Consider the following 26,850-nt stretch of genomic DNA (forward strand, 5'->3'; position numbering starts at 1 on the left):
TAAAAAGTAAAGTATTCTTACTTCATGTTATAGTAAAAAAAAAACACAACCAAACCAAATAGCAGTTACATACATATCTATTAAATGATGTCTCAAAAGCAAGCTACAACATTTCACTCGAAGCACTGAAATAAACCAGCCTTTAACGTCACTAGAATTTCTAAGTCAATGTACAAGGCGATCCTTTGTAATGCTCTATCATAAATTTTAAATGTGCAAGCCATACATGGTCCTCAGCCATTAAACAGAAACGGGCCAAATCCTATTTCAACTTGCACCATTTCGGGGAATAATGTTTGTAATCAAAGCATAAATCCTTTCATAATTTCAGCTAACAATTAGTACTCTAAATAATACTGAAATGTTGCCAAGTACTGAGGAAAATATTATAAATCTTTTTTTCCCTAAATATTCAAAATATGACTAAAGGGTTCACACCAAATGACTAAATGTATTTCATTTTTCATTTGCTGACTAGCATGTTTTATTATTAATTTGCAATATTTTCTTTGTTATTCTAACTTGTCTAGCTAATATTTACATTTTTGTTTTAAAGAGTTATTCTCAGAATGTAGCACTGCAAAGCAAATAATTCTACTGTTTAACACAGTCCTTTTCTTTAAGAAGTATAGTGAGATCAATATCAATATAGTGAGACTATACAGTTACACAAAATACAAGCAATACCCAAATTGGAAGTGCAACAACAACAAAAAAAAATCATTGAAAATGTATGCCATATCAAATACATTCAAAAACCTTTATATTATTAACAAAGGTATCACATCCCTGGGCTTTTAAAATACTTTCACCTAGTTTTTATATCCCTGAAAAATGATCAGTTTGATTAACTATACAATTAAATGGTATATAGGTACTAAAGTTAATTTTTACAGTAAGTTTAATCTTGTGCAGAGACAGTGGAAGAGGGATTTTGTCCACAGACACTTTCAGTTTTAAGTTACTGAAGTCTACAGCACCAGAGAAATGAATGTTAGCAGGGTTGTTTTCCAAAATGCATACGGCTTTACAAGGAAATATAGTTCTACATTCTACTTTCTTTCCAGTGTTTGGGATTCTAAAAAACCAAAAGTAAGGAGTAAATAACTGGTGAAGTAAAAGACAACTGCATTTTAAAACACAACTCTTTCATATTTGTAGCCCTGGGACATAGAACAGTAGAAGTTCAGAAAGCACGTAACTCATATTAAATAGCTGTAACAAGTAATCTAAGTGAGAGTCAATTACACTGCACAATCTACTCTTTATTTTAAAGACAGTTTCAGTAATTTAAGCTCCTTTCTCATAGACAAACAAAAACAAAACTGTTTTGCATATCTTACCTTGGGGCTGCAAACTGACATTATAGTTCCTTGCCTATCTAATTAACAGTTACTTCCAGTGTTTGCTTTTTTGATAGCTATTTATCAGACCACAGCTAAGGCACTCTGTAGTGCCTTTCACAGTTAAAAACAAACATATTTGCCCAATGATGAGAAATACTGTTTATACTAGTTAACTATACTGATAAGAAATTCTGTACCATACACAGTTTTTTCTCATTAAAAAAGAAAATAATCACACTTCTCAGTTGGAAATAACATATTCTTAAGTTTGTATAGCATGACTTTTTAAAAAACACCTATGGACAAAGAAAAAAGGTAAAAGAGCTGCACTGTCACCTAGTGGATAAAGGTAGTAGACAAGTACACCTGGGATAACTTTTAAGCTACTTGTTATTTTAACAACCTTAAAATATTTTTAGTTTTTAAAATTGATTTCCTGGAGGGGATGAATAAACAGCAAGAATTGGATCTACTGCTGTCAGATGTCCTACATGTATTCAAATGACAACCCTACAGATCCTCTGGCTCTGAATACATTTTTAGTTGATTCACTGTAATGTGGAACATTACATTCCAAATCTGAATGAAAACACTGCATTTCTAAGAGCTTCAGAAGTAGGGGAAAAGTCTAAGATGAAGAGGCTGACTGATAGTGTGGACAACACATATAATAAGGCTAAAAACTGTGTGACCTTTCTCTTGTCTTCTGCTCTGAATATACCTACTTAGTTTTGTGTTGCTGCCAAAGGTCTTTAAGGAATGCCTGACAAAGAAGAACTATAGAAGTGATGTTTCTGAGACAGAAGAAAGCATTGACACTAAAAAACTTAAGGAACCAAATTTAATGAATAATGCAAAGGTTAGATCACTTGCTTAGTTCCCACTTAATTTTTTTCACAGACAATTTAATATAGGATTTTCAATTTCAATTTAATTTTGCCAAATCCTATATGGATATTCTTTTCCATAATTCTATCTATAGTCACAGTTTCAGGAAAATTATTCTATTCTATTCTATTCTATTCTATTCTATTCTATTCTATTCTATTCTATTCTATTCTATTCTATTCTATTCTATTCTATTCCTTGAAATATTGCCTGAAGTTTTTTTATAACCACTACATCCTTGTCCATGTATTAAGGAATTGTAGAAGAATGTAGCAAATGTTGATTTCTCCTGAATGACCGTTTTTATGATTTATTTTTTTTTTTAACCCATGTTCGTTTTACAACAGTTATGCAGTTCTGTGGGAACATGTATTAGAACACGTTACCACAGACCATTATTATCGTAAGAAGTGAGGCACATGCACAGGAACTCACTAAGAGACGCCCTCACGGTGTTGTATTACCTGACTTTAAATCATTTCACCCTTGTTTGCCTTCAGTGAAGCAAACAGATTTACTTGTTCTTAATGCTCTGGTCTGAAGGCTAATTCATTCAACCAAGGTTCACATTAGGGGGAAAGGCAAAAAGAAAAAAGGCAGGCTATCCTACCTTACATTATACTTCTTAGAAACCTTAAAAGCTGAAGAATACAGCTTACTAGCTGTATTAGTATTATTTGAAAAACACCAACAATAAAACGACACGCTCTATGTAATTTATATACATTCTATCTTGAAAAGTTTTAGCAAGCAAATAGTCAACCAATCAATTAAACATTTGTAGATTTCAGTCATATGAGCTGTTTTTCAGTGAAAAATATATTTTTAATTACATTCTGTATATGGGAAGTGGTGACCACACACTGCAAGTACAAAGCTTGGAATAAAGAGTCAGTTTTCTGCTCAGAACAAATTCTTACAGTGTGTATCTGTTGAGCACATGTAGAGGTAAATAATGACTTCAGTGAGAATGTCTGCACTATAAAAACATTTTTTGAGTGGTAAATAATATGATATACCTCATTGTCCTCAGTGTGTGAGAATTTTGCCTGAACTCAGTGTTCACTATAATTACTTGCAACACAGATTCCTAATTCTTGTTCTGGAAGTAGTCATAGTCAGCAGTATATGCTTTCAGTTTGTTCTTTCAGTGAACGTTCTTACAAGTAAACGTGTTTGTTGGAGGACTCATACTGGAAAGCAAACATCAAGGGGCATGATCTGTCACAGCAATTGAAAAAAAAGGGTTTGGAAAAGCATTTATAAGTTCCTTCCTAGAATGCAACACTTTTTCAAGCATTCCAATATTTGTAGTATTCACTGTTATTATGTATGGACACTGCAGCTATTTAAGTGGCATTATATGTTTTCATGATATCTTTATTGATAAATAAATGATAGATAATTTAAATTCAAGACCTACTTGGGCTCTAATAATATTTCACCTATAGAAACCAGACACTTAACAGTTTCACAGCTATGGAGGTAGAGAATTCATTCACTGTACCTTCTTTTTAAAGGAAAATTGGTTACTTTGCACAAACATGATAACCTCTCTTATATGCACAGTATAAGAACATGATGATCTGCAAAAACATTTTTAAATTTTGCCTGGGCATGTGTTAGCAATTCATTCAAACTCAAAATATGTGTGCACTAATAACCCATGTTAAGGCTGAGGAGTGCAAGAACTGTGGAACTACTCAATGAAGCAGATTTAGCAATAGTGAATAGGCAGAATTTGCCTCAGGTGAGCAGAAAATTTTGGTCAGTGGGTTTTTGCATAACTGGTTATCTGCTTGCTTCACTATCTAATTAAAGTAGGATGGTTGTGGCAGGGATGCACAAGTTATCAACATCCTCCAGAGCCTCTGCAAGCAAAAAATTGACACCACCTCTCCAAGGTTCTTAATTGCATCTTGTTCATGAGTTATTAAGTTGACCTCTTGTGCATTTCTTTTCTTTCATATCTAACTAAAGGGACAATATCATGAGGCAAAACTTTCCTGCGAGCTAGTCTTGAGTTCTGCAAGGTTGAAGATGATGCAGTTTCTTCTTCCATTTCTCATCTCAGCAAAAGCAGGATGCTCAGAGACAAAAAGGTACAAAATAACCCAACTCTTTAAGAAAGTTAAGAAAAAAGATCCCGAAAGAACAATGCAGCTTTGGTTTGAATTTCATTTTCAATGAAGATTTAGGTATTACTCTAAGGATTTATGGAAAGTTCTAACTTTTAAAAAAGAATCCCAGACTAACATAGGTACTAAATGAGAATTAAAATAACAAATGGCTTAATGTATAACTGTAAACAAAAGATGAGAATAGACCGAGACTCAAGAGACCTTGTTTCAATTCTCAGCCCAACCACAGGCTTCCTGTGTGACCTATGCGTGCCATTCAATCTATCTGACATTATAGTTTCTTGCCTATCTAATTAAGCTAATACTTCTCTGTCTTAGAGTGCTCCTCTGAGGATAAAATTGAGAAATAATAGGTTTTCTATTAGTATAGTAAAGAAGCTTACATAAGTAGATTCCTAAAAGGAAATTATGGCAGTAAGTGTTGCAGTGTTTAATACATTGCAAAATAGAAATCAGGATTTTGAAAGTAGAAGGATTTATGACAAAAAATATTTTTAAATCTTCCTATTTCAACTTAAAAATAAATAAAAAAATAAATCCCACAACCTGTTAACAGGCTGATAATTATATAAACTGTTTACATACAGAACAGGAAGTTGTAAATGCAAAATTACTTTCTGCAAGTAGGTTAATTCCAGAATTAACCTATAATAATTTTAACAATGAACTGTAACACTTGTTCAAATGCACTTGTATTTTGTAAGTTCCGAAATATAATGTCATAAAAGACTGGTGTTAAGAGCTTTAAATAAGAATTAGCAATCCAGTAAACAGCAGATGCCTGCGAGGCTTTCTACTGTTTTCTAAAAGCAGTTGTAGTCTGGGAAATGGAAGCATCATTGCTTTAGAAGACAGACATGGATATGAAGCAAATACAGTTAAGAAAAGAACTTTTCTATGATTTCTTATGCATTAAAAGATGCACATGACAAATTTGTTTAACTGCATTTAAGTGTGAAGAAACAGTTGCATTTTTTTCTATTTTCATCTAGTATTAATGTTTGCATTTGTAAATTATGATTAGAAGAAAAATAAAGTAAAAGGACTAAAATTCAAAGGCATGTAATTAATGTACACATTCATAAAAAATCATAAAAAGCAATAGCAGGAATCAAACAAAAACAGTTTGCAGTCTAGATTTAGCAGAGACAGCTTACCTAAAAATACATTTAACACTTCATATCTTTGTAACAGGTCATTGAAAAAGGGCTATACTTCAGCAATCTAACTACATACCTAGCTTGCAGTCAGGGTATCACAGACTAGGCACAGCTTCTGCTGTGACAGATATTCTAAGCATGACTGTTGACACAGGCTGACTTGCCCAGTCAAGCTTTTAATATTTCTTGTGTATCTCTTAATGTTACAGCTTCCTTTACTCATCTCACCTCTGATAGCACTGTCATTAAGGAAACCTGCTTCTTCAGCAAAAGAAAACCATCAGATCTTTCTGAGTCAAAGGTCAAATGCACTCAATTTATTTAAAAGAAAAAACAACAAAACACTAAAAAGTCTCAGCTGCAAGTTACTACTTCACTCCACGAAGTTTTATATTTTCCTTGTCTTTTGAAACAACCCGCAAGTGATAATGAAATGCTTAAAGCAGTGAGAGAGAGAATCAGGTTTCATCTACCTGGACTGTCTGGCAGCACACTGTGTAACAATAAACGAGTGTTCTTAAGTCACAGCATTTCACTGGAAATGAGGCAGAACTTGTGTATTTTAACAGCTTTTTACAACTAGTAACCACTAGCAAATTTATTTTACTTTCTCAGGGAAGACCAGTGAATGTCCTTAATTTAAACTAAAGGGTCTTTCAGCCCTGAAGACAAAAAGCACTTCTGCTTAGCACCTGAGTAATACATGCAATATGCACAGGTGAATCAAGAGGATTGGAATCAAAGATAGTTTGTCTTTGGCTGGTCTGAAAGGTCTGACTCATTTCCAGTTCTGCGATCATTTATTATCCAGAAAAGAAAGGCTAGCTTTTTGCACTGCAAACACGGTGGTGGTCTACAGCTCGTGATGAATAGATTTCCCAGGTCTGCTCTGAATTGCATTACATAGACTTTTCCAACAGGCTCTGACACATATACACCTGATGTATGTTTAACTTCCCTTGCATAGCCAGAGCTGAATATCTACCTGCATGTACTTTTTCTTTAAACTGATTATACAGAATATTTATAGGTGGCACGTTATTTAAAACAATGTTATAATACAATCCTGTTTTTCATCAGTAATTTTATTTCAGACAAACTCTTATTTACCTGCAGGTGTATAAGTCCTTTAATGACTTTAGTACAGCATGGGAGCTTAATTTCAGTGCTAAAAGATCAAATTCCATATTTTCAAATTGCATGCTATATAATGTTTACATACTACTGGATATACATTTGTGAATAACAAAAAAAAAAAAAAAGAAAAAAAAAGAGAAAAATAGCATTGATGTTTCTCTTAATAGTACACTGTGATAAATAGCAACTCTACGCAACTATTCCTTCATTTGGGACATATATGCCAAGCTGCACTTTTCAAAGTGCTAATTAAAATCAAAATATTAAATGAAGAATGTCACAAAAGGAAGAATATTCACTGGCAATATTTAACAGCTGTCAATTTGATAGCTACACAGTTCTTTGCAGTTTACCTGTCTTTGCAAATAAAAACTAGTTTTACCACTGCACTAGAAGCCAACCTCCTTTAAAAGAAGCCTGTAGTTTGGGTTGTGTTCAGTGTTAGTACACCATCAAGAAATACACTAATAAATATTAAAAACATAAATCATTAATCATATATTTAGAATTAGCAATAAGAAAAAGATAAAACAATATAGATAACACTGCAATCTGTAAAGAAAAGGACAAAAAAAAAAAACACACAAAAAACAAGTAAATGTGTGTTTTTAAATAACATGATTTAGTTGATCAGCCCAATGGTTATTTTTAGTACCATTTACAAGGCAAATGTGAAACCACTGACAACACAGAAGAAAGAACGGTGAAATGCCTTTCTATTCCGTCCCTGCTGAATCAGGATGGTAAATTCTATATAGCATTAAGCAAATTAATTAGTACTCTCTAAGGCTTCCTAGATGTTACAAGCACTGTCTACGATATCCAAAATGCAAAATAGTCCACTGAGCATTCATTAATGATCAATTGTTTTTCAAAAATAAGTTATTTTTTAATCACTGAATTTCTTTAAGACAGACCATGCTCTAATATTCTTCTAGTTCTTCCAGTAAACTTCTACTGAAGTTTACTTGTTCCTATTCTCCCATAATTGTTACTTCAAAATTGTTTTGGGCACAGGAACTTCCCTTCCCTGTGCTTTGCAAAGTTTAGCTTCCTTAATTTACTCCTCCCTTGATACACCCTCAGTTGATATCTGTAATTCTACCCAGTTCTTTAACTTCCTTCTCACAAGGAAGAGAATAGAATGTCTTTGTGTTAGTGGTAAAGAGTGTTTTGTCACTCTTTCAATACTGCTATCTGACCTCTACATGCACGTACCTTCTACTTCTCTAGGTAACATGGTAAGAGAAAAAAAAAAGTAAAAATAAATAAATAAAACTACAGAGCCCTGAAGTGCACTGGCTGTGCAATGCATGAAGCTTACACCCTTCCAAATTTGGAGGGACCTTCAGATGACTGAAAGAAGGAACTATTTTCTGGTTAAAACGTCTTGACCATGACTAGAAAAGATTCTGAACCAAGTTCCTTCAGAACTAAAGTCAGGTGTATAGAACAGTCCTAGTTTAATTAAATTCTTTCAAGTAGTTCCAATTTGCTGGAAGGGAACAGCTCTTGGACATGTTAAGTCCTGGTGGCGTAAGACCTGAACTGTACACACGCTAACAGCTGTCACTTTTATACAGTGCCTGTGAAAAATCTACAAACTGTAATGTTAGCCATTTTATACAGCAGAATCAATACAGTGACCATCAGACAGAAATAGTTATTCAGACTAACAGATGAAGGAAATTCTCTTCCTATACAGATATCTAGAAAAGAAACAAACAAACAAAATAAGAAATTAAAAAACCAAAAAAACAAAAACATGGCTGGACAGCCCTGGAGTATTTTCCCAGATTTTTCACAAGTCAGATGTTCAGTCTGAGGGTGAAAAGGCTCAGATAACGACTACATTCTCCTTGCATCTCTGAAGATATCCATGAGCCAAGACAACCTGCTCTATCTGAGTGCTACTAACTTTCTTGATATTGTTATCTTAGGCCAGGTGAAAAACAAAAAATGTATAAAATACCCTCTCAATATGAAGAGAGATTTTGAGCCTCTTTTTTTGGACTGAAGGGCTGAAGAAGTTCTCATTCACATTCATTCCAACTAAAAGCAGTGTGTATACTGCTTCTCTTGAGATAATGTTTTCAATATAGCTTGCCAAAAACTTTTTTTTTGGTTGTTTCTTCTTCAATATTTTGAATATCAAAAAGTACCCTAAAATATGAAATTCTGCTTCCAGGGTGAAAATTAAGTTTTACATGGATTTAAAGAATGGTTTTGGATACACATATATTCACAATTTTAAATTCTGGGTTCAGATAACAGGCTTAGATTTTGTTCTTTACATTAAATTCAGCAGCAATTAATTTAAAAGGAAAAATTAGACTAAGAAAAATAGTATTTATAAAATAATCAATGGCCATCCATGTTCTGATGATGGGGGAGGAAAGGTCAATACAGATTTTTTATCCAGAAAAAAAAAAAAATGAAGGAAAAAAGAGACACCATACAAAGTCCCAGATTGGTCATACATTTTGGTACCGGTCAATAAACTAGACCACCACATATAAACAAAACATTCCATTCAACATTATGTCAACCTTTAACAAAAAGATCATCAATCACTGCAAATGCATGTTCTATGCACCTGTATAATCTGATGGACATTCTTTCAAGTTTTTATTTCAACACTGTGTCTGTCAGAATTACCCCCCACCATAAACTTACTATTAATGTAGGGAGAAGTATTCCAAATGTCACAGAAATGAATTAGTATCACACTGAGCCCAAGACTTAAGAGAGTCACCATGTGCATTTATGTATTTTCCCTTCTATATTACTGACATATTTATATCTTTTCCAGTCTGCTCTAGGTCTGGTGGAACTGCATAGCACATGTCTCATTTACTTTGCTATAAAATGGTGACAAAAAAATCCACAACCATTATTTGCATAGTTTTGAAAAAAGTTAGTAATGATCTCCACATCTAAGATGCTTCAAATTAAAACAAAGGAAAAAAAAATCTGCCAATTATATGAAAAAATGAGGTAGAGCACCTGTTGTGCTGTATGTCATTTCTATTGCAATGTTAGTACTTTGTTGGGTTTCACATGTGATGTGATTTTATTTTTGTCTTCAGATAATTGTATGAGAAGGAGTTTCAACTTGTACATGTGGCAAGGTATGTTTGGTAATAAAATACCTCTCATTTAGACAAAGATATAATACTATAAAAAGGCTGCTAAACATAGCTAGACAATTAAAACTAGAAATTAAACACTTAACAGCAATACTGGTTAGTCTTCAGAAAAGTTCCTAGGTTCTCTGTATTCTCTACCACAAGGTTTTATGATTTTTAAAAGCATGTAGGTTAGATTAAACTAGAGCTAAGTAAGGGAAGATGTGTAATTCTTCTTCCATCAAAGAACCCTACTGCAAATTACCGCTTTTCTGATCTCCACAAACACTGAATTAACATTAAGTGTTCTGCTCATGATCGCATCATTTGAGAGATCTATAGCAAACATATGATAGGAGTAGGATAACACTGATTTGCCAAGATGTAAGGATGCAACTTTCAGGTTGGGGCAGAAAATAGTGTTTCAAATAAAAGAGGCTATCTTCCATTTTTAGTTTAACTTCAAAAAACATACACAAACACGTGCATGATTTTGAGAGCAACCCACTTGACTTCTGTCCAGTACATATATGTCCTCATTACATATGTATGTAAAGAATTCATTCTCCAAGCTCATCAATTAAGTGTGTCTAATTTTCTGCAACCTAGATAGATTTTTTATTTATGTTTTTCCTTACACCACTGATTCAATAATGTGCTCTGGCACAATTCAACCATCTAAAATTTCTTCAGTCTTCACTTTGTAACCTAAAAGGCTGTCGCGATGAACGAAACAGAATCTTGAGTGGTGATCCAGGTCACAGCTCTACTGATTAAGATGAAAAAGGCAGTAAAAGTCACTGAAGGTTATCTTATGAGACCCTCATCCAGATTTTAGCCAAGCAAAAAAAAATTCCAGCTTCTATAGACCTCAAGAACAGTTTGCCTGAAGAAAACCTTGCTTTATGTTTAATGGTTTGTCCTGAAATGAAGAACTGTCACTCACTGGTAGTAAGGATGCAGACAACTAATGAATACATTACACAAATATTAAACACAGAAAATGAGACTTTCACAAAGAAAGTTTTATGGCTCGTGTGGTTTAGGAATTCTTTGCTGGATCCTGGAATTGTTTCATTTGGACTGGGTGTTAGATTTCTCTCTACAGCTGTGTGAATCCTGCAGGGTTCAGTTCACAAAATGAACCCCTGCAGTTTGATTCAGAGGGCTTGGATAGGAACCAATATTTCTTTGTTCACTTACAGATTTAGGCATTTGGTCATCTCTTGAATTCTTAGCACTTTTAAGTTAAGAGATTGATTCCTGTAAACACTAAAGAATGAATGCCAGGCAGCCAGAAGACTCCTCATGCTCAAAGGGATATAATTAACAGTCACTGAGTTCCCCAAGAAGATGACTCTAAGCAGAAGGAATAGGAGCATTTTCCTCTCCTGACTACTGGGAAATCAGAAAATACAAAATTTGTGGTCTAGAAATAAGGTGGGAAATGCTAAAGAGATTAATTAATACACCAATCAAAAAGGCCAGAAATGAGGAAAGCACCAAACAGCACTTTGGGTAACTCCACTCACAGAGCATGACTGTTATATTCTGAAGAAGCTGGGAAGTAACTACAGAACTGAATTCCTGTAGATTCTCGGAAACTATGGAACAAGGATCTATTAGGTTACTTGATTAAAAATTGTTAAGCATTTCGGAATGAATGAATATAGTTGGTTACACAAAGAAAACTGCAGGATATTCATGGTTACAAATGGTCATAACCTTCATAAACACAGACTGAGATCCTCTTCAAAGCATCTATATGATTAGGATAAATTTCATACATTATAAAATAATTTGTGTATCACTCCCATGCTTCCCACCTCACCACTTTGTCTGGGCCCTTGCATTCTTTGTTTTTCACACAGCAACAAACACAGAAAATATTTCCACTTCATGAAGTTACTGCTTCCTTTTACTTGACCTTTTCTATAGGTATAGCTGGCTGCAGCTATCAAGCCCTGCATTAAACAGAAATTAACTTCTCTCATTTGTACCTCCTTTCAGTCCCTGCTTCTCACAGCATCAAATTAGACTGAAGGCATTAGGTTACCTTCACAAATCATTTGTCCACCAACACTACAGCTGAGCTATCGTTTATACTAGCAGACTTGCATATTACATTACTCACATGCTGTGCTGGCTTCTAGTGTTTCTACAGAAATGACTGATAAATATTAAAGTCAATGATTGAAATTCATCGCTTTGCATTGAAGAGTCTGGTGTTAATCCAAGGGTGAATCATTTTATGTACTCTCCCTGGTGTGAATGAAATGCCTATAGCTTTGCTGCCAATATTGCAGGATCAGGGTGAATGGGGTGAATATGAAGATTTCTGAGAATGCATGTGAAAATCTGGATGAGATTGGAATCAACCTCTTCTGACAATTTCTTCACTAGGCAAGAAGGAAAAGGAAATAAATGGTTACCAAATTGAAGATTTACTAACTCTACAAAGTTGAGGATGGACTCAATTTTAAATAAACTTATTTTCATCACTGTAACAAAAGCTTTCCGTGTCAGTAACATATTCAACCAGTTAAACTTTAGACCAAGGTATCATAATGTACTCCATGTGAGTGTGCCTTTAAAAACTACCTGTACACTGTACTTTTTGTAGAAAAGGGTAATAAAAACAAATCAAGACTTGTACCTGTGGGCCTAATGTTACATTTGGCATTTGCCATGTGTCAGGGGAGAGCAATGTCAAGGTTTTGCAGTTTTAAGCTATTTGGGATCAGCTATTTTGGGAAGGAAAAGGACAAACAAAACTATGAAAAGGAAGGATATCTTCAAACTGGGAGAAGATCAAAACTGTTCTGCTGAAGATCTAGTAGGCTAGGATCAATACTGAAGAGAATCTCCAGCTGCACTGTCAGCACAGTTCTTTGAATTAGTTCTATTGTCATATGCTTCTAAGACTCATAGTTATTTCATTCTTTACCTCAATAGATCAGAACTGTAATAGATTGTGTGCTCCTCATGTACAAAATACATATCATCATATCCATTCCAGGGGTAAGTGCATTTAATGTGGTTAATTTGTACCAAAGCAGGTCAAAACATTGAAGACACTGAGAACAGTGATTATAGTACAAAGTAAGTGTTAATTTATGAGCTGTTCTCTCTGCTTAATATAGGGAGGGGGTGGTTTTAAATCAGTGTTCCACAAGTTCAGAATTAATCTCTTGTACGACATGTCTAAATGAGGTAGCATACAGCCATGAAAAGAAGCATTTGAAAGCACAGTCAGTAGTCACAATCTCTGATGAAAATATTCAAGCAGATAGTTCATTGGAAGCAGTTTTCCTAATCAGAAAGGAATGTTGTATTAATTCATCATATTTTGACACAGTTTCTGGAACCATATGTGCTGCAGATCCACTTCTAGTTTGGAAGACAGCGAGAGACTCGATGGATAGAAAAGCACACAAATCACATCTGGGAATGAAGAAGTCCTGTAGACTGCTGGTTTCATGCACACTGCATGAAGCCCAAATTGGGATAGAGTTTAGGTGTGCTGAATCACTTTCAGATCTGACATGTGGCCTCTGCTACCACTGTTCTATAAAAAGATCACATTTTGTCCATTATGTATGCTGGCGTTACAAAACCATAAATCCAGTCATAATTCTGCTATTGTTGCTTCCTGAGCATTAGAGATGAGCATGCATAGTTACTATTTTGTAAGCAAAAACAGGGAGCTGGGCAAATGGGAAGCAATGGGTGAATAAAGATAAAAAGAGAATGTGACAAAATTAATTTAGTATGTGACATGCATTTATGATTTTTCGTTAAGGTTGTGGATAAAAACAAGTAACTGAGAAAAGAATGAGCATTGTTTGGGTCCCTTTTCAAGTTTTACATGCCACAGAATACTAGGATTTCCTTCCAATTTAAGGACCATTTGAACCTTTTAAGTTTCAAAGAACATTTTGAGGAATATCTGCAAATTGTCACACCACTGATATTCTCTAGGTTTTAATTATAAGTACAGGCTAAGCCAACAATTATACATCCTAGAATAAAAGCAGCAAGTTTGCTGAATGTCAGAGTGTGGGGACAGGCTGAAGACAGTGACAGTGCACTTCTCTTTCATTTGTACAGTCTGAGCATGCTGTAGGCTGCTCAATTTGTTCAGCCCTATAAGCACAAGCAGATCTGTGCCCGGTCAGTTCTGTTCAGCCAAGAGCTCAACAGACGAATATTAAAGAACGGAATGAGAAGAGTGATGCCCTTCCGCCTGAATAGACCTCAGTAACTTACAGCTGAAGGATTCTCTACACTAGAGGTGGTTACTTCTGTATTTCATATTCCTCAGGACTTCTCAGCACTTCATTAGCCTAGCTTTATGGAGGGAAAGAGGCGGACTGTGACTGTGCCTGTTCAGAACATGGTAACACAATAGCTGGAAAAAGAAACATAAGTTCTGTTCTCCTTTTGTTCTGTTCCCTCCCATATAACTACTAGCACAGGATGTGTTCTCTTTTGAAAAGAAGCAAATATTCTCATGTTTTCACCAGACTATTATTTACCACTTCTGCTAAGCCTGATATCTAACTACTTGGGAGAAATAGACATTTTACAAAGGTAGATAGTGAAAGTGAAAGATAGTATGTTTTTAAAATAAAGGGAGATTTAGATTAGATATTGGGGAAGTTCCTTACTGAGAGAGCAGTGGGATAATGGAACAGGCTACCTCGAGAGGCTGCGAATGTCAGGTTCCTGGAGGTGTTCAAGACCAGGTTGGATAGGGTCCTGGACAATCTTATCTAGCATCTGATCTAAGCATTTGGCAACCCTGCCTGTGGTAAAGGGATTGGAATTTGATGACCCTTCACATCCTTTCCAATCTAAGCCATCCTATGACATATGTAAGGGAGAAAAGTGAATATAGCCATCCTTTTCCTAACAGCTATCAGTTTGTCAGCTGAGGCAACACAGTCTATATAAATAGTTTATAGCAACTTGGATGATTTCCAATGAACAGCACAGGTGAGCCATCATATAGCAAACATGTGCAGTGGAGAACTTCAAACAGTCAGGAATATCCAACTGGAAAAACTGAATGCAAAAAAGTGTTCAGGCTAAACCTAAGTGTTACTTGTCAAACTAATTTTATGGCTTGGGATAAACATTACTCAAGTGGATTTTTTGTAATAGCCATTGTTTGTTTGTTTCTTTGTTTGTTTCAGTATAAATGTAAAGGGAATGCTTAAGTTCTTTTAAGTGGCTAGACAGGTGCAATGAAATCAGTCTTTACCCAGATACAAGCAGATACAACCAAATGTGGGTAGATATGCTTGGTTGTGTGTGTTTGCCCATCAATAAAATACCACCAAAAGGCTAGAAAAAAATCATTGAGAAAGCAACAAAGCAATACTGAACAGATATGTAAGGATACTGCTTTTTCAAATTAAGGGGACTACTCCTTTTGGTGGGGCAATACGAAGCAACACTAACATAAGTGAGAGAATAGAATAAATACAAATGTTCCTCTTCTCTGTGCCTCTTACATGCTATAGAAATGCACAGGAAAACTGGAAGAATGCTGCTGAGAAGCAGCAAATGATACATTATTTATTTATTTATTTTTTCAAGTGGACTGTTGGAGGTATATGCAAAACTTTAAAAACTCTGCAGCAGGAACAATACTAGAAATCTTTGTCCATGTGCTATTAATTCAATAAAAGGAGGAATCTTTCATAAAGGAAAGTCATCTATCACAAGACTGCTTCAAGTAATGCCTGATGCCAGCAAATAAGTGAGTCTGAACTGACTGAAATAGATGGGGTGCAGGAAGCTCATAACATGATAGTCAGAAGCTGAGGAAATATACTGGAAGAAGTATCAGTCTCCACTTGCTCTGTTCTTGAATTATTTTCTTAACCAGTTTCTCATAGCCATTGTTATGGAGACACTTACTGGGCATTTGCTCTGAGCCAGAGGATACATTCCTATCTCATGCTATTGCACAGAACGTATGGAAATGTAATAGTTCTGAGGCTTTCGCCCCTTTGCTAAATCTGGTTGTGACTGGCAAGAGTGAAAAAGAAGGGGAAGGAGCAAGAGAGACACACAGCAGGACTACATGAGCCTCCTTCCCTCACATTCCTAAACAATTCCAGTAACAGCTTCTGCGGAAGACTTGGCCACAGTATTTGTCTTTAAACATTAAGAATTCAGTAATATCCAACATTAAAGAGGGCATTTTATACTGCCTACAAATGCATTTGGATTAAATGATAAGAAACCCATGAAAAGCATTTTTCAGAATTCATTTTCTTTTAGCAATATGTTCCATTTTCTGCAATACATCCAAATTAAAGATTCCAAACATATGCAGTCACAATGTCCTCGCTGACACATTAGCATTCACATTTCTCTATTTTAAGTGAGAAACTATCTTAAGGCTATTGAGCAGTTTAGCCTATTGGGTATAATATTTTAGCTGATTTAATGTGGAATTTTGCTGTAGTTTCACATATTTGAATTTCTTTTAAGTGTCACTAAATAACATTGTTATTAAAAAAGCAAGGAGTTTTTCCTACTCTAAGTTAAATTTACTCTGCTTTAATAGGCTTAAGTTATTTATTAGGACATATTTGAACAGATGAATACTATGAAAATCAAAACTGTTCTAATCTCTGCTGTTGATTCATATTACCAAGAAGCTAAAGTTTCAAAATCCAAACACACTGGAACTTTCACAAAATGAAATTGCAATTCTGCAGCTTGAACCTATTTCTAATAAGAATTTATTGCTATTTTAAATTGTAAATGAGCTATTTAGAGTTTAAGTAGGACCATCTGTAAATAATAGTATTCAAGTACCCATCATAGATGAAAACAAATTTATTTTGCATCATTGCAGAAAGAGCGTTATTTAGAGAGATCCCTAGTAGTAATTAGAAGTGTATTCAGTACATTGAAAGCAACTGGGTCAGGGGAAGAAGTGACAGGGAAAACCTCTGTGGCACAGGAAGTCCTTTCCCTTTTCAGAACGTCATCCATCATGCTGGGGAAACGGCAGGAAAGTAACCTACTACTTCTTAATAGGCTTCTGCATAGAGAGCTGCTTTGAAGCAGCAGCTGCCCATAGTAAATTTCGCTGACCCTTAGAGCCTTTCTCCAAGTTTTCCAACTGTTTTGTCTCCTGACTTACAGCTTAGTGTTAGGTCCAAGTCACAAGCACCTGACAAAACTTAGAAGCTCCAACAATGTGAGAATGTAAAGCTTTCAGGGATGTTGTCTTTTCCATACAGCACCAGCGGAGAAACACGATGCCGTTACATTTACCTATAGAGAAAGTTTTCTCCCCTCAAAACAGACTACTTTAGAGGACGGCATTACATTATACACATGTGTACTGCAGAACCTAAGAAAAACAAAATGTTAGATTCCTGGCACAGAAATTAAGACTGTAATGGCACAAAGTGCTGTATCTTATCATTAAACCTTAAGCATGTAATAGTTCAAGTCTGCTGCATGCACCAAACTGTTGCATATTAATACTTGATTTCAATTATAAAGAACGGCAAAGTATAGGATCCTAACAGTATTCAACAAATCAGTTAAGCCTCACAATGCTTATTTAGTCATGTCTTTCTAATCAGACAACTTTGCATTTTTTTCAGTCTTTTGTGGACACAGTGACAGCAAATTACTTGTTCTATTTAACTTATTCTTAATCCTTTTCTTCTCATTAGAGTTAGTGAAACAGAAAAAACAATACATTTCTTCCATCCTCCTTCAACGAAACCCTATCATAATCTCATCCTGTCCTCTCTGACACCAGATCATCATTCCCTCCTGCTCCTTGTCTGTTTCCTTTGGATTGCTGTCCTCTTATTTTTCTTAATGCTGACGTTTCTGGGTTTTTTTTGTTTTTTTTTTTTGTTCCCTGTATCTACATCAGTAAGCTTGGATTCTGTGCATTCCACAGTAATACTGTATGTGCATATCTCTTTCACAGTGACACAATCCTTTGCCTACAACAAATAAATTGCAACAAAAGCAAGAAATTACATATTTGTAAGACGATCATTCTTCTCCATAAATTTTGCAAACCAGACTATTGGTAAATTTTCCCATTTTCATCTGCCTCTGATTTCTTAGTCATTTTTCACACAGATTAGAAAGAGAATACAAGATTTATTTAACTTCAGCAGTGGTGACTAATCCAGCCCAATATAAATGCTTGGCAGGCTTATGTTAGTGTTGGAGCTCCAGCTATTCAGTTAACATTCAAGGTTACCTCTTCTGTAGAGAAAGCTGTTAGATTAAATTGTGTTGAACACCAAAAATAGAACATTAGCACGCTACAACACTATGGCACGGCATGATCATCATTTGCTCTTTACGCACATAATAAAGGGATTGTACATTGTAAAGAAAGAAGAAGGTTAAATGGGATGAACTCAGGTTAAATAGCTTCCAGAATGATTCAAGTCTAATTTGGTAACATCAACTTTAGAAAGTAGTTTTGAAAGTACATTCAAAAGTTGAATTGCTCTGGATTATCTCAGGAAATTCTCAGCAAGTGTGGCAGAGTAAAAAATTAAGCTCAGTTTTGAATGAAAATACTAAGATGGAATATCACCAAACTTTTGGCTCCCACCTGAGGTAGTGACATCGATTTCTCAGGGTAATAAAATTTTAGTCTGTATTGCAAAGGACTTAAAATCTCAACAAAAATAAAACAACAAAAGAGTCTACAGATTTACTTAAACATTGTGGATGTCATTTACTTAAATACTGTGGATGTCATACATGCTTAAGTACTGAAGTCTGACCTATCATGCAAGTTATTCTTTCATTGCTGAATTAGTTAATGACAATTCTGAAGGTTCTGTTCGCACACCACTGAGCTGGATGTCCTTGTCTGGTTTGAACAGATCAACTGTTAATGCTTCTAAGGAACTTATTTTATGCTATTTTATTGACAAAATTTAAGCTAGTGAAAAGGCTAGTTAGAAATCAGTAAAATGCCATGTGAAATATAACTACTTTTAAAAAGTACATACTGTAGGAGATGGATGTAAAGTTAAAAATTCAATATATATAGAGGCTGAACCACCTATTTCTCAACAATTAGTATATGAATAAAGAAATAGAAATACATATATATAATTAATGTTACAACATCCCATGAGGGGGAAAACTGAAAAAAAATGCAAAAAATCAGGACACCTAATATGGGGTTAGGTCACAAAAGAAGGAAAAACTGAAGAAGAAAACTGCAGAGAAAACATCTGTGTGTAGTGTTACTGTTGAGAGTGCAGCGATAAGAAAATGCTCACGTACACCAATATCAAGGAGTCTGAAACTAAAACAAAATTGGTATGGGACTTTTCTTGCAAGATCAAGAGGAAGCAGCAATGCCATCTGCTGTTTGCTTTGAAAAATTGTTAGAGCAGATGTTCCCATGTGTGGACCCTCCATTCCTTCCACTATGAAACCACTTGAAAAATAACCATGAAATAACACAGGGAAAACATCTGCACAGAATACAGCAGACCACCAGTAGTGAAACACAGGAAAGCCAAGAGAGGAGGAGAGAAACGGGTGGAACAATTCAAACTCATCTGAGGCTAGGTCAGAGACAGGCACCCCGTGGTGTGGCATAACCTCCATATGTATACATATGTATAACCACTCACTGGTTGTCTTTTCCTTTCATTACTCAGCAGGAGGAAGCCAGATTTCTCACCCATCAGACTTGTATCATGCAAGACACTGTGTGTGTAGTGAAGCCAAATGCTACAAAGAATGTACTAAGGAACCTGTAAAGGCATGGCATGAGAATGACTTACTCCTTCCTCTCTTTCTATATGCTTATGTCCCACCTAGCACAGTAAGAATATGGTACTGTATTTATCACTATAGATGGAGAAATTACTCACTTCCCACATTTCTAAAACTTATTTCAAAACTGTGACATCTTCAACAATATGAAGATCCTGGCTTGTTTAAATTAAGTAAACCCTCACAATTTCTAGACAATTATAGTCACCGATACTCCAGCAACTATATTTGTAACCTAGTACATGTTCTGATAAACCATTCAACAATACAAACACAGAAAACTCAAAGGCAATAAGATATTATGGTACAACCTAATTACTGTAGGAGACAGACACCATTAGTGTACCATAGAAAGAAGATACGAAGCACATTTACAGTCCTACATGTATCTTGGCTGCCTTATAAAGGAATGTTCACCAGTTCCACGGTCCCTTCAGGGGAGATTTTAAAATATACTGTCAACACATAGGCTAACATTAAAATATACACACCGTAACAAAAGGCATTCTGGACAGGTGTTAGATTAGGTAAGTAGTTTGTCTAACTAGAATTTTAATAAAACAATGGCAGAACACCTTAAAAGGAATCAATGGATTTGCACAGCAATTGTGATTGCAGTTTAGAAATCTTACACTAATAAAAAGTTATGAAATAAGTTAGAGAGGATGATAAGCATCGTTGCAAAAAGACTGAAGAAAAACCTACATAAAGAATGATTTCTTTTTTTTTTTAATAGCAGTGGAGACATCGCAATGAATTGTTTCCCTTGATCTCACAATCTCACATTTTAATAAGCAAGTTAATTAATTAAGAAAGTTAACCCATCTACCACTACATATATAGATACTCTATATCTGTAGTTCTATAAAGAGCTATGCCCCACATTCCATATTTCTATAATGGGATGGAAAGTATCACAGTGATAGTGGCAAAGACTTTGCCTACAGCAAATGGGAACAAGTCCAAATGTAGCAGTCACAGAAATGAAGAAAAAGATCTGCTTAACTTCAGAAGGCCTCAGGTAGGCAGGGTTCTCCAGCAAGAGATGCCCTCAACTCCATTGCCAACCCCAACCAGGTCTAGAAAGGGGTGGATCCTGGCTCTGCCCTTCTGGTCACTCAAGTGCACTGCATGCACCTGAGCCCACCCCCAGGTTGGCCCTACCTTCCCACTAGGTACTCAGTCACTGTTTCAGGCCATGACTTAGCATTTCTGCTACAGTTTCCATTAAAACTATATTCAATGCTGTAGTTTTGAAATTGAAATGGTAGCCATGAGGACTAAGCAGGATTTCACAAACAAAGCACAGAAGGAATGGGATACTGCTACATAATCTTTCAATATTATGTGATCACAGAGTCACAGGGTGACTGAGATTGGTAGGGACTGTAGATGTGATCTCATCAGTTCTGAAGAGAGGAAAAGAATCAACCTTCCTCTACCTTCTGGCAACACTCCTCCTAGTGGAGCCCTGGATACCGTTGGCTTTCTGATACAAACAGTTCAAATAGAAAAGGTGAGGGACACATTCAGAAAAAAAATCTGACAATCAGCCTACATTAATCATTCTCAGAAGAATGCAGATATTCCTCTCACGTAGTTTGAACCATCTATTCAGTATTTCCACAGGGTTGTTCACGTGTACTCTACACCTTACACATACTGCTCTTCTTCCATTCCATGAACTGATGAAGCGACACCTCACATGAATTAAGGCTGAATAGAAAATGTGAATATTTCAAGATTACCTCTTTCACCATTTCTCCTTGATAAACAAAACAAAAACAAAACAAAAAAACAAACAAACAAAAAAAGCTGTTGGTGAGAATGGCTGCCTGGTAATTCTCCCCTTAATGATATTCCCCAAGATGTATAGAGAAGCGAACTATCCCTAGAACCTCACAATCCCTTTAAGTTGTTGAGAAAAGCATAAGCATAAATATACAGCTTGTTCCCTAAGGCTTGAATTTGTCTTACAAATGACTGAGAAGTATCTCTGTAACTGCATTAACAGCTAGCTATGCAGTTCTGTGTAAAAAACATCATAGGCAGTTCAGCTCTTAGAGACATGTGAATCTGGATCTGGAGATGAAATTATACTCATTTTAAGGTACAGAAAGCACAGCAGTGACTTTGAGAAGTCTGGAAATTATTTTGGCCCAACTTAGTTTCAGATGGCTACCATCTGTGAGTTTCTTAAAGACCCAACACAGACAGATGTGGCAGTCCTTCAAATAGGAAGGAAAACAACATGTACACACACCTTTCTATTGAGATCCAATAAGATAAGAAACAATGTATGCATATTTATTACAGAAATATTTCTTCTTTATGCCTTTTGGTACCTTTTTATCTCCAATTTTTCTGCTTGCACTTTCTCTCTTTTCTTTCTATTCATTATTTCTCCTCTCTCTCCTAGTGATACAAATCAAAACAAACCAGCATGACAACAGACCATGATAAATATTTGTGCAAAAGTGAGAATTTCTTACTCGTATATCCAGAGTCTGGTTGTTTGACAATCAGAAAACTCCTTTCTAAATCCTATTTGGAGGTTTAGTTGTCATCTCTAGTGTAGAAATAAGGGGATGGATGAGAGGCAGCAAGAGACAACCATTCTGTAATAAGTATTAAAAACCACAGTCTCAGCAACACCAAGTTCTAGTAACATCCACTGAGGCATCAACATGCTAAAAATACTGCAAATTGGTGACTAATTGAATGCTTATGAGTGATAAAAAATTATTTCATCCAATTTTTCCTTCTTATTTTTTTTTTCCTTTTTCTAAAATTAGTTGATCATTAGCAAAAACAGATCTTTAAGATAACTACAGGTATGTGAAATCTTAAATACAGTATTTTTTTTTTTAAACCATAGGTAAAATAGTAGAACTTACATACTCACAGTCATTTCTTGTTTGCTGCACTTCTGTCTAAATTTTCAGATAAGCTAAAAAGTAATTTGTATTGTATTACCAAAAATAATTGTTTACCTGTGCAATATATGATCAATTAATTAATATTAAGAGCATGACGACAGACTGTTTGGGCTGGTTCACATCTTCAATGCAATTAAATGCACCATGCCTGTTTTAGATTTATATACTACTTCCACTTGCAAGTTTGACACTTTCACCTTAGAAGGCTTGCATCAGGTGGATTATTTTTTAATAAGAGATTAAAAAAAAATAATTCTTAGTTCCAGAATATGTTTGTATTGACAAAATATGTTGAAAGGACAAAAGCTTTTCTCAAGTGACTACAGCTGGAGACAATTATTGCCATTATCCTATCAGTGATTCCATTTATCCCATAGGGATAGAAAATATATCTCTGCAATGAACTCTAGAAATGGACGTGTGTTATCAGGAGAGGCAGAACAAGTGATTTCCAAATGGTTACTTTCAGTATGACAGTACATAATGTTGCTACTTCAAAAATGCAGAGAAAGAAGATAATAAATTAATGGGAGTAGTTCAATAATATTGATTTCTACAGCAAGATTCATAATATAAGTCACTTGGCACTGATCTAACACTTTTACCACTTTAATCTTGGATGACCCTCTTTTGATTCCAAACTTCAAATATGTCGAAGAATAATTATTTTCTCTTTCTCTGGCTTCTCAAGTAGCTATTTCTGTTCATGCTACAAAAGCAGTACCACTTGCACACATTGGAAAATATTCAGTTGGGGCAGAAAAACAGCTACTAAAGTACTATTGCTGGTAAGGAGTTTTGTGGATTTCAAAGAATAAGAGAATCAGAGAATCATTTGAATTGGAAGGGACCCCAAAAGGCCATTAAAGACCATCTAGACCAAACCCTGCACCTCCATCTAAATGAGGTTGCTCAGAACCCCATACAGCCCCATCCTGACCAGGAAATAAATAAATAAATAAATAAATAAACTACAAATGAAAATTCATCTTAGAATGTCCTTAAACAGAGTTCTTATTCTTTCACACTATTTTAATCTTTACTAATTTGTAATTCAAATTAGATAAGTAGTTTTAAAAGTACTTGTTTAGATCTTTATGCCACCCTAATATATATCTAGCAAAAGAAAACGTTAGGTTGCTAACTGTTCTTATGGTCTGAGATCCAAACTGCACGTTTCAAATATTTTACCAGGAAATTCATCATATAATGGGCACTAAAATGCAATATCATAAATTCTGTTCAATTTAAATTGGCTGCATATCATCTATCTTTTTCCTTATCCTTGAAGGCTGCCAAAGGAGGTAGAGAATACTGGACTGTGCCCAGAACCTTAAATTCATGAGGATTTACATTTATGAAACAGCATGCTTCTTATGCCTGTAAGCAAGTGAGAGACAACAAAGCAGAATAAGAAGCCAGTGCACTGTGAGCAGATGATGAATGTGTCTAGCTTTTTAAAGAATCCCATCTGGTTTTATAATTTCTTGCCTCTCTAATTTTGGTAACCAAATAGTATATACTTTCATTAAGAATTTTGATACAATTTTTTTTTTTTTTTTTATGTACAAACCTTGCAATTCTTGAAAATATGCTTCCTGCAAAACTTTTAGGAGCTGAGTCAGAGACTTTAGTGATAAGTATGATGAGGTTCAGTAAATAAGATATTATCTTCTTCTGACCCTTTTCCAAAATAAAGACTGTCCTGGAAATAACCAAGTTGTTATTAGTTCTTCCATTTTCCTCTCACTGTCCCAATTCTGAGGACATTTTGCAGTTGCTTCTCATACAGATAAGAAAATTAGTAGAAATGAAGACTCGAATGAAGGAATGAGATGCCTCCAGGGAATACTGACGTAGAAGTTAAGAATTCAAAAAGAAATAAGCACTAGATATTGTAGCAAAACCAATTATCTCTAAAATATTGCCTGCATGACTATCATCTTCATGTTCACAGAGGCATTATTTCCTAATTCTGCCAGATGTAATATTTATGTTATTACTTTATAGACAGAAAATTAATATTCAAGAGGGACTGCACAGTTTGTTTCTACAAATTAGTCTGCAGACTCTAAATTAACTGACATGCCTGCAGATACACTTTATTAAACCATGATAACACTGGGTAGCATCAGTGAAGATTTTGTTAGTAAACAACAGGAAACAGAAAGGAAATGCCAATCTTTTAAGAACCCCATAATAGGAAAAATAATATTGCCTGGGAACAAAGGCTGAATTCTCTTATGTATTCTTCCATTTATTTGCTTAGTATCTGTTTATGAAGTAGCTCAGTTTCAGGTACAGTCTCACCTTCAGCTATCAGACAAAAGAGATTGAGGGAAAAAAAATAGTGATTTTGAAACAGAATGCATTCTCAGTGAATGTGTCTTTTCCTTCCCATTTCTTGGGAAAGGTGACAATAACTCTCACCCAAAGTGCAATTTCTTTGCCAGAGTCTGGAGCAAGAGCACCTACAAAGAAAATTCCTGCTCAAAGTAATTGGAAAACATCTTAGGGAATTAAAAAACAATTAACTTCCCAAATACTTCAGTAGTAGCTTTATTTCCATGTCATATAAAAAAATGCTATCAATAAATATGTGGAATACTATCAGAGTTTAGCTTTCAAACACATCCATGACTAGATTTTCCATATATCCACAGTGTTGGAAATCAGGTGGATTGAATGACAACCCATTGTGCATTACAGATATACAACATAAGGCACACTAACTCTCAGGGTTACCATAGGAAGCTTGTTGAGGAGTAAATGCTATCAAGAATTAGTTATGATTTTGCAATTCATTTAAAAGTTACCTTGACTTCTTTCAATGGATGTGATAATCAAAATGTTTCACAAAGTAGGTTGGACAAACACTAAAATGTGTTAAATCCAGCTGGCTGCAACACCATCCTTTTTCCTCAGCACATATCCCCTCTAGCTCTTTGTTTCATTCACAGAAGGCATCTCTTTTTCCTTAAACTCTATCTTTGCAAACTCTGTCTAAAGTTAAAAACAAAACAAAACAAAACCCTCATTTGCACATCCTCATTTTGCATGACTGTGATTTAATTTTAACACCATTATTTTGTCATCAACATTTTGCTTATATGTCCCACATTCTCCCTCTATATAAGTGCCACCCTAAAGCTCTGATCCCTAACTCAACAGTCCATAAATCACACTGTTTATCCACCAGCAAAAATATGCAGAAGAAACAGAATTCAAGAAAATAAGCTGTGTAACTTGAAAAGACAATGAAAAGATGCCCAGGAAATGAGTACCTTCTTGATGTACACACAAAGTTTAGGAAAGTATTTGACTCATAAGGATGATAGCCAATAGATCATTTAAAACTGTTTACCTGCACTTTGTGAGTCCAATATACAGTATCTCATTTGAAAAAGAAATCTTCAACTGAAATGTAGTATTTAAGAAACAAATATACCACCCCCAAAATTGCTATTTTATTCTTCAGATGAATAAATTCCCACAAAAAGGACAAATGAGAAAGGAAACAAATCACACAAGATGTCTTGTGTATAGGACACTATTTTCCATGGAGGCACATAGAAATGAAAATTCTCTACCCCAATCAGTAAGTAGTTAGAATGTAGCACTATGCTGAGATAACAGAAAATCATTTCATAGACACAGTCCTCATGACTATCTAAGGAATTTTTCCCACTCTCTTCTGACAAATTTTACTTTATAAGAGCAAATTCCATTGAAAAATGCTTCACCAGAATCCCCAGTATGAGGTATGACCCCATGTTTCAGATTACTTTCCTATACAACTGTGGTAACTGGGAGGCAGTTTTTCAGCAGAGATTCTGAATTTGTTGTGCTGCTGCCCTCTTCTCCTCCATAAGCAGCGTGGGCACAGATCTGGCTAATAAGAGGATCCTAAATCACACTGACAGACAGTACTTCCATTCTGCAGCTTATGACCATCGCTCTTCTGATTCAGACCACCTTGACCATTCTTTTGGCCTCATTTCCTTAGGGTGACATAGTGGCATGAAAAAATGCCTTATCTGTTGCTGTCAATGCATCTTCTTGCCCACATGTGTTAAGTGACTATCCAACTTCTCTCTCATGAGAGAAATGAGAAAATAAATGCTTTTCAAATATTGTATTTTCACACTGTGTATTTAAAAAACTCATGATATAGCTTTCCTTAACAAGATAAACATATTTAGTACTTGATTCATGATTGAAATCCTCAAATATCCTGTGCTTTCTTTCATATTACGGTTATGCTAGTAGGGCTCACAAAGATAATTTATTTAAAGAAAAAG

The 26,850-nt window shown here is 35.1% G+C and overlaps 1 protein-coding gene across 17 annotated transcripts in view; it reads right to left on the reverse strand.

Annotated features, from left to right (window-relative positions):
* SLC25A21 (solute carrier family 25 member 21) overlaps positions 1-26,850 on the reverse strand; it is a 213,140-nt gene that overhangs the window by 118,705 nt on the left and 67,585 nt on the right. Inside the window, exon 1 of one of the 17 annotated variants that reach the window (XM_085550480.1) lies at positions 5,612-5,650. The exons of 15 other annotated variants lie outside the window; for them this stretch is intronic. The gene's annotated coding sequence lies outside the window, so the exon portion shown is untranslated. Of the gene's footprint in view, positions 1-1,343; positions 1,581-5,611; positions 5,651-26,850 lie in introns of those variants that run through there. One more of the 17 variants, XM_085550481.1, reaches the window with a different exon arrangement.

This window comes from Coturnix japonica, chromosome 5, assembly GCF_054131305.1.
Source record: "Coturnix japonica strain WE chromosome 5, WE-NBRP24, whole genome shotgun sequence".
Taxonomy (NCBI): Eukaryota; Metazoa; Chordata; class Aves; order Galliformes; family Phasianidae; genus Coturnix; species Coturnix japonica.